This window comes from Stenella coeruleoalba (assembly GCF_951394435.1).
Source record: "Stenella coeruleoalba genome assembly, chromosome: 17".
Lineage (NCBI taxonomy): Eukaryota > Metazoa > Chordata > Mammalia > Artiodactyla > Delphinidae > Stenella > Stenella coeruleoalba.
This window is the reverse complement of record NC_137163.1, coordinates 19,544,382-19,558,348: the sequence shown is the minus strand read 5'-3', so window position 1 is coordinate 19,558,348 and position 13,967 is coordinate 19,544,382. Positions and strand designations below refer to the sequence as shown.

The 13,967-nt window shown below is 45.0% G+C and overlaps 1 protein-coding gene across 1 annotated transcript in view; it reads right to left on the bottom strand.

Moving 5' to 3' along the window:
- The window catches only part of SAMD12 (sterile alpha motif domain containing 12), a 413,152-nt gene that overhangs the window by 128,895 nt on the left and 270,290 nt on the right, over window positions 1-13,967 (bottom strand). The gene's annotated exons all lie outside the window — the stretch shown is intronic.

The following is a 13,967-nucleotide window of genomic DNA, read 5'->3' as shown; positions in this document are numbered from 1 at the left end:
GAGCACAAAGACCCCAGGCTGGCTGGAATGACCGACATTCCTGAAACATCACCCTGTTAGCTCACCACCAACCAATCAGAAAAACATCCAGGGGCAGCGGGCGTCTCACTGTTGTGGCCTCTCCCGCTGCGGAGCACAGGCTCCGGATGCGCAGGCTCAGCGGCCATGGCTCACGGGCCCAGCCGCTCCGCGGCATGTGGGATCTTCCTGGAACGGGGCACGAACCCGTGTCCCCTGTATCGGCAGGCGGACTCTCAACCACTGCGCCACCAGGGAAGCCCACCTAATGTTGCCTTTAAAAACCCATGTCTGAAAGCCAGTGGGACTTTGGGTCTTTTGAGCATTAACTGCCCGATCTCCTTGCTTGGTAAATACATGCTGTACCTTCCTTCACCATAACCCAGGGTCGGGAGACTGGTGGATGAAGCCGAGTCCGGTTAGGTAACAATTTTAGGGTCTAAGAGGCAGCGTCCGGCAAACCTTGTTCTCTGAGCTCCACAGGGCCACTCTCTCCTGGAGGAGCACAGATGAGATTTTTATGCAACAAAATAAGCGGGCAAGAGTTCAACAGCATGGCTGCTGTGCTCTGTGGCCGGCTCCACCCTCACTGAAGAGCTTAGCTGCTTCGTACTTCCTTCTCATCCACCTCCTACCCAAAGTCCCACCACTCTCCGGAAGGAAGCTGGCACCAGGCTTGTTCGGTTTTCTGTATCATGATCCCAAGTGGGTCTCCACTGAGAGAGGGGATGTTCGCAAGGACCTGATGTTGAAGTTGAATATTCCCAAGTTGAAGAATTTCCTCACCCAGCCCTATCTTTTACAATATGATCAAGCAATAATCCTTTTGTTTTACAAATTTACAAACAAAGGACACAAAAGAGTGTCTTATTTTCAGGCTGGGTCAGGAGAGTATTGAATACAGTAGGACCTCATTTACAAAGTGTTAGAGTCACTAGGAGCCCAAGAGACCCTCTGAAGAACTGGGGTTTATGCATTTCGCCTTCCTCCCACTTCCTCTCTGATCCCTGGTCCCCTCAATCTCCACTAGGTCACCTCTACTCCAGTCACACGGTACTCAGCGTCCAAATAGCCCATCACTGCGCGTCTTGTATGTGTGTGTCCCATCCCTTCATGACCACCCCACAAAACAGCAGTCATCTTTCTAGATGTTGCCCAAATGCCAACTGTTCGGCAAAGCACTCTTGAATGACTTTGCCCACAGTTAGACATATAAACACAGTACTGGGGCAGCTCTTAGTATTATGTCATTGCATGAGAAGTTATCTGTTTCTACATCTTCATTTATGTTTTTATTCAACTAGATATTGGGTAAGTGGCACGAGTGGGTGAGCTCTTTGAGGATGGAGCCTGTGTCTGTCATCCCTGGGACCTTAGATCTCAGCTCCGCACCTGCATAAGTTATGCGCACAGTAACTCTTTGGTGCATACAAAATGATGGCAAGATAAAGCCCAGCTCTTTGATATTCAGGAATGACTATGCTCATTTTACAACAGAGAGGTGCCCGCCTTTGTGCCTAAGATAGGTAAGGAAGATATCACAGTTTCTCTATTTTTTTTAATAGGTGGCTCTTACTATCAGGAAGTTCTTCTCATATCTAATCTGAATCACACGTCCCATAATTCAAGCTTCCCCTTGATCCTCCTTTGCTTTGAAAATGACAAAATGTTGCTCTTCACCACTATTCTGATATTTGAAAATTATTCTAAAATTTTCTCAGCTAGTTCCAACTAACAAAAGAATGTGGTGTTGAGAATCTCAATTAACTATTCCTATGGAGGCCAGTTTCAAGGCTGTCTATCTTTTACAGTTATTTTCTCCTGGGGACTGTTGAAGGCCTTTGCATCACATGCCACAGTTGTAGGCCAGAAGCTTCCTAGGCCTGGTAAAGGCACAGCCTTGGCTAGAGGAAGAGACTTCCTGGATCTAAGAAGAGTGTACCTTCTCCCCATTCACTGTCTCAAAGACCCTTTACCTATCGTGTGACACTTTTTTTTTTCTTTTTAAGTTTTTATTGAATTTGTTACAATATTGCTTCTGTTTAATGTTTTGGTGTTTTGGCCCCGAGGCATGTGGGGTCTTAGCTCCCTGACCAGGGATCGAACCCACACCCCCTGCGTTGGAAGGTGAAGTCTTAACCACGAGGGAAGTCCCTTGTGTGACATTCTTGATGTGGCTCAGCTACGACCTCTGTGGCTGTCTCGTCCACTTGCATCCAGGCTTTCCCTCCCCTTCCATTTGCGCACGTGACTCTCTACTGTGACACGTTTCCATACTCTCCTAATACCCAGGGGTTTGAGGCTGGTTTTCCAAGGAATTGTCTTTCGGCAATATCTGAGGGGCTGGCCACAAATTACTTTGTCCTGGGTCCCAAATATAACGTCAAATAGTACCTGGTAAAAGATTTTCAGGAACTACGAACTGTCCCACAACTTAGCATATTAGGGGCTGAAATGTGTCTTCCCCAGATTCACATATCGAAGTCGTAATCCTCGTCAAGTCAGAGTGTGAGACCTGATTTGGTGGCATCGATGAAATGATGTAAGACGAGGTCAAATTGGAGTAGCATGGTCCCCTTACCCAGTACGACTGGTGTCCTTATAAAAGGGGAAGACTGGGCAGAGAGAGAAAGGCATGTGAAGACTAGAGTTATCCTGCCATACAAGAAACTACGAGAAGGTAGGAGAGAAGCCTAGAACAGGCCCTTCCCTAATGCCTTCACGTGGCGATTTCTGCTGTTCTAAGCTATCCAGTTTTGGGCACTTTGTTACTGCAGCCCTAGTAAACTAACACAAAATGCGATATACTACCTGATTTCTTAGTTTATCTGGCTGTTCTGAAGGGGGCAAGCACGTTTCCCTTTAAAGTTTGTGTCAAGTCTTCAAGTTACATCACACTAACTACTCCCCTAGGGAATGATTAGACATTTGACATTGTCCTCTGCACTGAGGCAGAGAACGCTAAGAATGCAGCAGCGTGAGAGATTACTACAAGCACCTATATGCCAATAAAATGGACAACCTGGAAGAAATGGACACATTCTTAGAAAAGCAAATCTTTCCAAGACTGAACCAGGAAGAAACAGAAAATATAAACAGACCAACCACAAGCACTGAAATTGATACTGTGATTAAAAATCGTCCAACAAACAAAAGCCCAGGACCAGATGACTTCACAGGTGAATTCTATCAAACATTTAGAGACGAGCTATCACCTATCCTTCTCAAACTCTTCCAAAATATAGCAGAGGGAGGAACACTCCCAAACTCATTCTACGAGGCCACCATCACCCTGATACCAAAACCAGACAAAGACGTCACAAAAAAAGAAAACTACAGGCCAGTATCACTGATGAACATAGATGCAAAATTCCTCAACAAAATACTAGCAAACAGAATCCAACAGCACATTAAAAGGATCATACACCATGATCAAGTGGGGTTTATCCCAGGAATGCAAGGATTCCTCAATACACGCAAATCAATCAATGTGATACACCATATTAACAAATTGAAGGAGAAAAACCATATGATCATCTCAATAGATGCAGAAAAAGCTTTCGACAAAATTCAACACCGATTTATGATAAAAATCCTCCAGACGGTAGGCATAGAGGGAACTTACCTCAACATAATAAAGGCCATATATGACAAACCCACAGCCAACATCATTCTCAATGGGGAAAAACTGAAACCATTTCCTCTCACCATTATTATTCAACTTAGTTTTGGAATTTTTAGCCACAGAAATTAGAGAAGAAAAAGAAATAAAAGGAATCCAAATCAGAAAAGAAGAAGTAAAACTGTCACTGTTTCCAGATGACATGATACTATACATAGGGAATCCTAAAGATGCTACCAGAAAACTACTAGAGCTAATCAATGAATTTGGTAAAGTTGCAGGATACAAAACTAATGCGCAGAAATCTCTTGCATTCCTATACACTAATGATGAAAAATCTGAAAGAGAAATTAAGGAAACACTCCCATTTACCATTGCAACAAAAGGAATAAAATATCTAGGAATAAACCTACCTAAGGAGACAAGAGACCTGTATGCAGAAAACTATAAGACACTGATGAAAGAAGATAAAGACGATACAAACAGATAGAGAGATATACCATGTTCTTGGATTGGAAGAATCAACATTGTGAAAATGACTATAGTACCCAAAGCAACCTACAGATTCAGTGCAATCCCCACCATACTACCAATGGCATTTTCCACAGAACCAGAATAAAAAAGTTCACAATTTGTATGGATTTTCCTTCTGGGGAAAGTAATTAAGCATCAGGATAAGTTAGCAAAGAAAGCTGGCTACCATCATTTTCTTGAAGGCTTAACAACGGACACACAGTTATCTTGTATGGGTAGGTTGTGCATCGTTTTTTCCTGAAGTCATGAGCGTAGGCAATACAATCTTTCAAAGTTCTTTTTGGGTCTATTATGTTTATGGTCATAGAACAGTCTTCACGAATGGAAGAAGAAGGAACCTTATGCTTCAGGAATTTGATCCATGTAGCCCTCATTTGAGAGTTCAGCTCTCTGGACTAAGGGACAAGGACTATGCAACCAAGCGGGTCCCTAGTAACTGCTGGCTTGGGACCAGTAATCCATGTCACATGCCAGTTCTGCTTTTACACACCAGTGTCTCTTCCATGCTTTGAGTCCCAAGGTATTGAGTGATTTCAGACCCTGTTAGAGGCAGGGAGACCAAGCATGCTATCTTGACATGCTTTCTTTAACCTTATTTCACCTTCTAGTCACCTCCTGAAGATTAAGCGATAAAACTTTTTATTCACTTAAGAACACACTGCCCATCTAAAGACAGGAATCGTGGGCCATGAGATTCTAGATTTAAATGAAATCACCAGGGATAGTGGATAACACCAGAAACACTCATCACAGTTAAGAGCGGCGCAAAACTAATTTACAGATTATAGGGAGGTGGGAAAACTTAAAAGAATAGAAACAAAACTAGCAAGAAGGCTCTGCTTTCAGGATATATATAAAGTTCTTCCCCCTTTGCAAGTGGATCTCTTCAGCCAGAATTGGATGAGGTGCATAGTCGGTGATTAGTAATCACAAGCTAACCACCACTTACTAGCAACAGTTTCTGTAGCTGCTATTTAATTTAAAAAAAATCTTTATTTTTTATAGTTGTACCTTATTACCAAGACAGTGAGATTATGTTTACTTTGGATTTCAATGAAGGGATGATGAAAAAGCTACTCTTTAAAAAAGACAATGACCCTTGATAAAGATGACATTTTCTCCTCAAAGCATTAAGACACTGACATTCTTAAATTGTGAGTAATGGGAGAGAAGTTGGGTTGCATTGTTGTTGCTTTTACCTTTCCTTATGGGATTTCTACTTGAAGGAGCTCAGAGTCTATTGCACACAGAAAGTTAACTACCGGTTAGGTATTTTACCAAGTTCTACCTGACAAACAGAAAGTCATTTCCACCTGTGGGGCTCGGCCTCCCCGGCTAGAACACAGCTCTGCTGCTTGGAAACTGACCAGACTGCCCCCCAACCCCACCACCACGTGGCTCCCCAGCAATTTCCTGACATCCTTGTGGTCTTGCTATTTAACACAAACAAAAAGAAATCTTTGAAAACCCCAAAGCATGGTAATCAACACTCTGTACAATGTTGATTGTATCAATATATCGACACTGAGTGAATAAAGAACCGGAAGCCACTTATCTTTAAGATGAAACAAAAGTGTTCACCTCCCCTCTCTTACTTCTCCAGAGTCCTCAATTATGAAGAAAGAAAAAGGAAAAAAAAAAAAAGCACAAACGGACACTTTGCCGAACTTACTTGGGGTGGGAAAAAAAGATAATTCCTCAAAGCCCATAGGGGCCAGGCTGATGAAAATCAGGGACTTCCTCACCTCTCTTAAAAAGCAAACCAGAACTCTGGGGTTTGCCCTGAAACCTTTCAGCTCTGGCTGCAGCTTTGAGGGGTGGCGGCCATGGCGCGGCCTTGCAGCCGTCTCTGCAGTCCACGCAAGCTGAGGCTGATGGAACCATGCGTCAGTGGTTCTGTTCCTGCTTTTCTGATGGGTCCCTGAGGGGCTTCTGAGTAGCTGTGCCCGGCCTTCCACAGCTCTGATGGGACGTCCCTCCCCTTCCCCTCTTCATGCCAAGGTTAAGACCTGAGTCCGGGGAGGGCGCCTCTTCAGGGTGGGTGGTTTGCAGCCCCCTGCCCTATCCTGGGCTCCTCTGAAGCACGTTTCCCTGAAGCCTGTCGTTCCATTGCGTTATGGGTGTGAACAGCGGCTCGACACAGACAAAATGATGTTTCTGATAAAAAGAATGTGCTACCCGGGAGGCATAACCAGTATTTAATTTGCTGCCTGTGTTTGATAGACTGTGAGCTCCTCAAGGGCAGGGACCACATCTCATTTGTCTTTGTAGCCTTGGTGACTAACACACGTTCACTTGTTCATTCATTTACTCCACAACTATTTACTAGGAGCAAGAGGTACCAGACGAGAAAGGCACAGGCCTCCACAAAGAATTACATGTTTCTTTTGCCCCACAGGTTGGACCGCCATGGAACCCATATACTTTCTAATATGTTACAAGCGACAAAAACACACACTCCAAATAAATAATACAAGAGCAGAGCTGTCTTCCTCCTAGGCTCACAGAATGTCAAAGATGAATGGGACCTGCTTTTATAGATAAGGAAGGAGGAGCTGACCAATCCCTGATCTTACGCTCTTGTCACCTTGAGCAAGGTGGTCTGTGGAAGATAAAGCACTTCACGTAGACATTTCCATTGCTCCCTGCAGCCCTCCTGCCCTCAGAACCCAATTTTTCATATATATATATATATATATATATATATATATATATATATATATATATATATTTAGTTAGTTATTTTTAGTATTCTAATTTTCAAAAGTTCACATAATTCAAGGGTCTCCAGACAGGCTTAAATACGGACTGTGAACCCACATACCTACAGGAGTCAAAATGTAAAACAATTTGAGAAAGTAAAGCCAGGGGAAAGAATGGAGGTCAGAACAGAGCAAACTAGAAACACATGCTCTTGTTTCAGTTCTCTAGACCGAATTGATGGCTTAAAGCAAGGATTTTTCTTTTGCTTATGCTTTTGTTGGATGGGAATTCATGAAGAGCTCAGCTGGGTGGCCCATCTTTGACCCACGGGATGTCCGGTCATGGGGATGGAGGATGCATTTCCAAGATGGCTTCCTCAGTCATGTGTCTGGCACCCAGGTGTTCCTTGACCTTGTCTTTCTCCCCATGATGTCTCTTCTAGGGCGTCTTCTTGTGGCTTGGGCCTCTCACAGCATGGTGAGCTCAGGGCAGTTGCACTTATTATATGGCGGTGCACCTCCTTGAACAAGTGTCTCAAGAGACAGGAAGTAGATGCTGCCAGTTTCTGCCACATTATACTGGTCAGAGCAGTCACTCAGCCTTCTAGGGGAGGATACCCAGACACCACCTCTCCATAGGAGGAATGTTAAAGAACTTACAAATGTCTTTAGTGTGCCTTAGTCTGTTTCAAAGACCAGCCACTGGATATCAGGTTGTTGCACTCGGGGACTGTGGTCCCATATGAAATATTTTAAAAAATTTAAGTAGAAGATGGAATAAATATTTTAAAATGTTGGCAATTAAGTCAAATTTTCTGAAAAACTCTGTGTGTCAAACACGCACATTTGCAGATTCTGGCCATGCCCACCAGTATGGCGGGCTTAATGCACTAAACAAAATTCTTAGAAAGGAGTTCTAGGAAAATACTGACATGTATTTTCTGCCTACAACTGCAAATGAAGATCTTAAGAGCGTTTTTCCATCTTTGACAACAGAATTTTACTGAAAACACACCAGTAGGTAAACGACGGATCTTTCTATATAACTCTATCATGACCCACAAGAGAAAACTGAATGTCTCCTATTCTGAGAATTCCCTTCTCCCATTTCTATCTTGGCCGAATCACAGTTTGATGAAATATATGGTGATTTCCATTTCCTGTTGAATTTGACTGAGAACTAGAAACACAAGATGGCGATACTGACTTCATGCCCCAAAGGAAAACAAAGAGAAGCCCAGAAACGAAATAAAAAGTCACTGACATAAACAGTCTCATCTCCACATTAGTACTTTTTAAACTTTAGTGACCGAATCACCTTCTGAGTCAGAAGAACTAGGGGATGTCCCGAGACTCAGCATTTTGAATCAAAACTCTAGATGATTCTGATGTAGGTGGCCCCTACACTACATTGCTGGTACTCCATAACAGGGGCAGGTTTTTGAGAGAGAGCAAAACTGGGCACAGCTAAAGTATGAATCATGCCTCCTTTCATGATTTGGTGGCCATGGTAGTAACGGAACTGGGCTCCATCTGCCGACTCAGTGAAGAAGATGTGCTGGGAGTAGCAGATCGGGTTTCTAAGCCTGGTTTTGCATTAGCTGGTTGACTGAGCTCAGGGAAGTCATCCCCCTTCCCATGGCCTCCATTTCCTGTCCTGTATGATGAGAAGGAGCGACCCGGGGAATAACAATGGCCAGCACAACTACCCACAGCCCAGGCCTGAGGTGAAGCCCAATCACACGGGCCACCTTGCTCTCCGCTCTGCCCTGGCCTCCCATGTACTCAGCCACGTCCAACAGAATGGAGCTGACACCCGGGGTGAGACCAGTTCTGTCACCTGGCAGAGGATCCCTGTGGCCTCCCGCTGCTTGGGAGGCACATTACAGTTTGGGAGGGAAAATCAGGTGAAAAAGAAACCGTGAAAGGTAGTTTTGGAGGAATGAGAAGAGTTTTAGGGGCAGGAATTGTCCAGAAATAGAAACGTGCAATCTGAGAAAGGTGGAGGTGGGCGTGGGGAGCAAAGAGCCTGCCAGCCAGTCTTAGGCCCATCCTGGCTCTCACCGCGATGGAAGTCTAGGGGTAGCTGCCTTTAGCAAATCCCAGCAGCTATACTGCAGGGCAGCTGGCTTCAGGAAGGGCAGGGCTGGGATAAGGGTGAGCAAAATTGCGGGTCGACACATACACGAACCTGGGAGTGAGGGTCTCCCTTACATTTTGCACCAGGCTCCTCATTTGCCTCACCCTAGTCCCAGCCCTGAAGAGGCTGTATTAGGGCGCTGGAGTTACAAGCTTGCTGTGAAGTTGTCACCTCTACCACAGACCCCTGGGGCAGAGTGGGAGTGGGTCTTGTAGAAGGCGAAATGCAGACAGATCAGCCCAGACTCCGCCAGGACTTCCAAGGATTTGATTTACTGAAGGGCGTTTGGTGTTAAGGGGAAAGGCTTCGGGTCTTTGTTGGGTTAGCTGTGCAACTTTGGTCAAGTTACTTAACCTCTTTAAGTCTCAGTTTTAAAATCTTTCAAGGGGCTTCCCTGGTGGTGCAGTGGTTAAGAATCTGCCTGCCAATGCAGGCGACACGGGTTTGAGCCCTGGTCCAGGAAGATCCCACATGCTGCGGAGCAACTAAGCCAGTGTGCCACACCTACCGGGCCTGAGCTCTAGAGCCTGTGAGTCACAACTACTGAAGCCCGTGCGCCTAGAGCCCATGCTCCACAACAAGAGAAGCCGCCGCAATGAGAAGGCCCCGCTTGCTGCAACTGGAGAAAGCCCGTGCACAGCAACGAAGACCTAACACAGCCAAAAATAAATAAATAGATAAATTTATAAAAAAAATAAAATAAAATCTTTCAAATGAGAGTAAGATCACCTTCTCGGCAGGGATGCTGTGAAAATGGAGACTGCATACATGGCACCTGGCACACTGTATTCCGTCATGATGTGGAAAGTCTTCCCTTTTTTCCAGCCTCCATTCCACATTGAGTGACTGTCAGGAAACACACAAACTAGGGACAGCAACCTTCATGCCAAAAATGGATGTGGAAATGCACGTCCTCGGGCAGAGGAAGCCTGGCAGGTCTTGACACGCATTGTTGACTTTCTGAGTCTCTACTGCTTTCTCTTTTAACTCCTCCCATCTTGCTGAGGTTGGACCTGATGGAAGGTGGACGGTGCAATGCCAGGATCTTGCCCACCAGGAAAAATCTCCCAGTCCTGCTCTGAGGCCAAAGTTCCAGGAAAAACCACGACAAACTCTTGTGTCACAGGCCTGCTTAGTGAGAATTATAGCTAGTATGTACCTACAGGATTAGCATGTGCTTGGCCCTGTGCTAGGCTATGAACATTACCCACCTCAGCCCTTACAACTCGGTCGGACAGATATGACTATTCCCAGTTTACAGGTGAGGAAATAGAGATGAATACGGCTCTTGACTGTAGAAATGGGCTAGGAACTGAGCCTTTTCCTGAGTTCTTAACCACTATTTACTATTGAAGATTCATCACTCTGGAAATGCAGAAAACCCAAGAAGAGTTCATTATTCTCAGACTGTCAAGAGATGCAGAGAGGAATGAGCACTCGCATGTGAAAAATAGTGTAACACTGCGAAGCAGCTCAGACAGTGAGCTCCTTGGGGGCAGGGACTCCTCTTAGTAGGAGCTCAACCACTGTGGGTTTGGATGTATAAGCAGATAAAATAATCATGTATGCTACAGACAGAGATACTGTTGGGAATTCAAGGTCCAGGGAGGTCCACAGTGGTGCAGTGGAGGAGGCCAGTTTCATGGAGGACAGAGTAAGACCTGAGCTGGGATTTGGAGAGGTCAAAAAGAGCAAAAAGGATACAAGTAAACCATAAAGAAACACATAAACGGAGGCAGGATCCAGCATGAGCCCAGGGTATTGAGACCATGAGGATGACGAACTGTTTAGTCAACTTGGCAAGTAGCCAGCTAAACCAACTAATAACTGGCCGGTTCTTGGTATCAGACTGTATGTTATCTGGAAACAGGACAACCATGGCTGTGAGAACAAGGTCAAAGGCAAACAATGCAGGCTGGTCCAGACATACAATGTAGGGAAGTGAGCTGGAGCAGTCTGGGCTGCAGGAAGTACACCCATGGCAGAGGATATGCAAATATAACTTAGAGCAGCTGTGAAAAACACGAGGAGGACAAGTCAGCCATGAAGAATGTGCAGGAGGAAGACCAGGGAAGGGGCTGGAAGGAACACACACTGGGGCTGACCGCCCTCTTCATCTGGTTCTTCATGCACCATAGCAGCCTACCTGCTCTCAGGAGACGCTGGTGCCTCTGTTTATTCTCTACAGTGAACTTAAGGAAGTCGTATTTAATGAGGGGTAAGCCACAGGCTCGGCCGTGAGGCTCCAAAGCCTTTTAGTAGAGCTGTCTAACTAGATATATGAACAATCTCCTATGCACATATATCATTTTATATAATACATCTTCATACAAATGCTAATATAATGTAATATAAATTTATATAAATAATTTTATCCTGGGCTAAAGAGCTAAGTCTAAAAAGATGGAAGAACATGAAAGATGGTTCTATCTTGAAGCTATTGGTTCCATCCTTACCCTTGCCCCCCAACCGTGCCAAAAGTGTGATGAAATAGTACCAGCCAGTTCTGCTCTGTCACTGTTTAATTAATCTGTGTATTCCCACCAGGAAGGAAATGATTACTTGGTAATGACCTCCACATGGGCCTCAGGAACCCTAACATTTTCCACCAAGAAGCCCAGAGTGGTGATGTTGGGTGATCTCTGCCTCTAACTTGTGGGACTGAAGCTCATCCTTGCCCACACTGTACGCTGTAGAACCCCAGTGAGCCACATGACATTAAAAGGCATCACGAAGAAGAGGGTTTTCTGGTTGTGACAGGGGTCCTAAAGAACATCCCAGGTTTGCTGATTCACTGGGGGGACCAGCAGGACTCAGCATATAGTTGTGCTCACAGCTAAGGTTTATCACATCACAGCAAAAGGATGCAGAGCAAGATCTGCAAAGAGAAAGGCCCCTGGGGTGGAGTCTGGAGGAAACCAGGCACTAGCTTCCGGGCATCCTCTCCCCTTGGAGTCACACAGGATGCTTTCAATTCCTCCAGCCATGAATTGTGAAACATGTGTGAAATGCTCTCTACCAGGGAAGCTCATTAGAGGCTCACCGCCTAAGGTTTTTTATCAGGGGCTGGTCGCACAGGCATCCTTGGCTCGGCAGGTACCAAATTTCTAGATTCCCGGAAAGAAAGCAAGTGTTGAACATAAACGATATCCTTTGGACAAACGGTTTAGGCACGTGGGCCCTCCTGATCAGGGGGTGGTGGGAACTCTCCTGAAATCCAGTAGGGGCCAACCTCACAAGCAGGACCTTCTAAGATAGAGAAAAGCAGTCGCAGTCCTGTTATGCTAATTTTTCCCATACAACAGTCTATTAAGTCTAGAAAACTGTGTGCCATGGCCACCTTTGGGAGATTAATAATACACATTAGCACATGAAAGTGCTTTGAGAAGTACTATAGTGTAAAAGACTGTTTTAAAATTTTAACCAACATTTCCCAACCCTATTTGATCATTATCCCCCCAAAAAATACAGTACTTATCACATCCTTTTGGATACTAGCATTCTGCAGAATATGATTTGGGAAATCCTGGGCTAGGTGTGTGAACTTGCATTACTTCTCTGGCCTCAGCTTTCACCAGCTATTAAACACACTAATAACAACAGCCGGCACTTACACTGCTCTTACTGCGTGTAAAGAGTTTTTTATACAATAACTCAATCAAATAAGAGGTTGGACAAGGTAGCCTCTAAGCAGGGTAAAGCGGCACAGTTGGGGGAAACAGTGCAGACACTGAATTACTCAATGAGATCTTTCCTGGCTTTGCCAGTTACCAGCCGTATGACAAGTTCCTTAACCTTGGTGTGCCTTGGTTTCTTTGTCTGTGAAATGAGAAAGTGCTTAATACACAGGAAGTGCTACACATGGGCTTGTTGATATATATATTTGTTTAAGTAAATGAAGTTCTTTCCAGCTCCAGCAGTCTAGATCCTTTGCTCTATGCCACGAACCACGGATGGGCACAGACAACAGACTCTTGTGGCTTCAGAGACTAAGGGATGGGACAGTAGGATGAGGGTGGCCTGAGGAAACCAGAAGGGTCCCAGGTGGAGCTTGTTCCAGGTCCTAGGGAGCCGTGACACCCAAGGCCTGTCAAAGACAAGGCCCACGCCAGGGATTAGACACAGACCATCACCGGCCAAGAGGCACTATTTCCTTGGAGTCTAGGACTGAGGCCAACAACTGTAAATAGAGCAAGACTCTGAACAGCCTTCAATTAAACCTGGTGATTTTATCCATATGGTTGAAGACAGGCACCTTGCAAGAAAATCCCCGCTGAATCAAGACTCAGACAGATCTACGCGGTAGAAAAAAGAACAGGGAAGAATGCTAAATTGAAAACTGACAAACTGTCACCAAGAAAAAGCCAATTTTTCATATGCCTCAACACTTCTTCTTTCTCCCTTCTCAAGCTATCTTCAGTTGAGGAATGCTCTATAGAACTGAATAATCCTTCATTGAGATATATGGCGAGTTAGCTGTGTCACTCTGGAACGTGAAGGACAGTGATACATTTTGCAGTGAGTCGACAGACACAGGTGGGTATAGAGAGTGTGGGGGGAGAAGACCCCTCAGTGCACTTGGGTGTGCTCAAACTGGTGCCTAAATAAAGAACTGTGCAAGGCCTTGGTAAAGAAATCAGATTATTACCTCTCTGAGGCCATCCTAGGTCTGTCATACCCCTGACTGTTTTCACAGGTAATTCCTTGTGGCCCTTTTCCTAGGACTCATCTCTTTTTTGAAGTCAGAATCTAGAACATTCCATATGCTTTCACTGTGCCATCCATGCCTCTCCACCCCTAACTAACACTGAGCTGAGTGCTTGCCTCACCACACAGGTTCAAGAAACATGTGTTGAATAAACGAAGCCATTCGTTCACAGATCCTTCTGTTTTAAATATCCAACGTCTGCCTCCTTACCTAGCAACACCTGATGTGTCAAAGCCTGTTTCT